The following is a 2355-nucleotide window of genomic DNA, read 5'->3' as shown; positions in this document are numbered from 1 at the left end:
GGGACAGCAGTAACAGGATGGGTCAGGGACAGGAGTAACAGGATGGGTCAGGGCCAGCAATAACAGGATGGTGCAGGGACAGCAGTAACAGAATGGGCCAGGGACAGCAGTAACAGGATGGTGCAGGGACAGGAGTAACAGGATGGGTCAGGGCCAGCAGAAACAGGATGGGTCAGGGACAGCAGTAACAGGATGGTGCAGGGACAGCAGTGACAGGATGGTGCATGGACAGCAGTAACAGGATGGGCCAGGGACAGCAGTAACAGGATGGGCCAGGGACAGCAGTAACAGGATGGGCCAGGGAGAGCAGTAACAGGATGGTGCAGGGACAGCCGTAACAGGATGGTCCAGGGACAGCAATAACAGGATGGTGCAGGGACAGCAGTAACAGGATGTTGCTGGGACAGCAGTAACTGGATGGTGCAAGGACAGCAGTAACAGGATGGTGCAAGGACAACAGTAACAGGATGGTGCAAGGACAGCAGTAACAGGATGTTGCAGGGACAGCAGTACAAGGATGTTGCAGGGACAGCAGTAACAGGATGGTGCAGGGACAATAGTAACAGGATGGTGCAAGGACAGCAGTAACAGGATGGTGAAGGGACAATAGTAACAGGATGGTGCAGGGTCAGCAGTAACAGGATGGTGCATGGACAGCAGTATCAGGATGTTGCAGGGACAGCAGTAACAGGATGGTGCAAGGACAGCAGTAACAGGATGGTGCAAGGACAGCAGTAACAGGATGGTGCAAAGACAGCAGTAACAGGTTGGTGCAGGGACAGCAGTGACGGGATGGGTGTGAGACAGCAGTAACAGGATGGTGCAGGGACAGCAGTAACAGGATGGTGCAAGGACAGCAGTAACAGGATGGTGCAAGGACAACAGTGACAGGATGGTGCAGGGACAGCATTAAAAGGATTGTGCAGGGACAGCAGTAACAGGATGGTGCAAGGACAGCAGTAACAGCTGTGGCAGGGACAGTAGTAAGAGGATGGTGCAGGGACACCAAGTAACAGGATGGTGCAAGGACAGCAGTAACAAGATGGGTCAGTGACAGCAGTAGCAGGATGATGCAAGGACAGCAGTACCAGGATGGTGCAAGGACTGCAGTAACAGGATGGTGCAGGGACAGCAGTAACAGGATGGTGCAGGGACAGCAGTAACAGGATGTTGCAGGGACAGCAGTGACAGGATGGTGCAAAGACAGCAGTAACAGGATGGTGCAAAGACAACAGTAACAGGATGTTGCAGGGACAGCAGTAACAGGATGGTGCAAGGACAGCAGTAACAGGATGGTGCATGGACAGCAGTAACAGGATGTTGCCGGGACAGCAGTAACAGGATGGTGCAAGGACAGCAGTAACAGCATGGTGCAAGGACAACAGTAACAGGATGGTGCAAGGACAGCAGTAACAGGATGGTGCATGGACAGCAGTAACTGGATGGTGCAGGGACAGCAGTAACAGGATGTTGCAGGGACAGGAGTAACAGGATGGTGCAAGGACAGCAGTAACAGGATGGTGCGAGGACAACAGTAACAGGATGGTGCAAGGACAGCAGTAACAGGATGGTGCAGGGAAAGCAGTAACAGGATGGTGCAGGGACAGCAGTAACAGGATGGTGCAAGGATAGCAGTAACAGGATGAGTCAGGGACAGAAGTAACAGGATGGTGCAGGGACAGCTGTAACAGAATGGTGCAGGGTCAGCAGTGACGGGATGGTGCAGGGATAGCCGTAACAGGATGGTGCAAGGACAATAATAACAGGATGGTGCAGGGTCAGCAGTAACAGGATGTTGCAGGGACAGCAGTAACAGGATGGTGCAAGGACAGCAATAACAGGATGGTGCAAGGACAACAGTAACAGGATGGTGCAAGGACAGTAGTAACAGGATGGTGCATGGACAGCAGTAACAGGATGGTGCAGCAACAGCAGTAACAGGATGTTGCAGGGACAGGAGTAACAGGATGTTGCAGGGACAGCAGTAACAGGATGTTGCAGGGACAGCAGTAACAGGATGGTGCAGGGACAATAGTAACAGGATGGTGCAAGGACAGCAGTAACAGGATGGTGAAGGGACAATAGTAACAGGATGGTGCAGGGTCAGCAGTAATAGGATGGTGCATGGACAGCAGTAACATGATGTTGCAGGGACAGCAGTAACAGGATGGTGCAGTGACAGCAGTAACAGGATGGTGCAAGGACAGCAGTAACAGGATGTTGCAGGGACAGCAGTAACAGGATGGTGCAGGGTCAGCAGTAACAGGATGGTGCAGGGACAGCAGTAACAGGATGGCTCAGGGTCAGCAGTAACAGGATGGTGCAGGGACAGCAGTGACAGGATGGTGCAAGGTC

The sequence above is a fragment of the Chiloscyllium plagiosum genome, chromosome 37 (genome assembly GCF_004010195.1).
Source record: "Chiloscyllium plagiosum isolate BGI_BamShark_2017 chromosome 37, ASM401019v2, whole genome shotgun sequence".
Taxonomy (NCBI): Eukaryota; Metazoa; Chordata; class Chondrichthyes; order Orectolobiformes; family Hemiscylliidae; genus Chiloscyllium; species Chiloscyllium plagiosum.
This window is presented reverse-complemented; position numbering follows the sequence as displayed.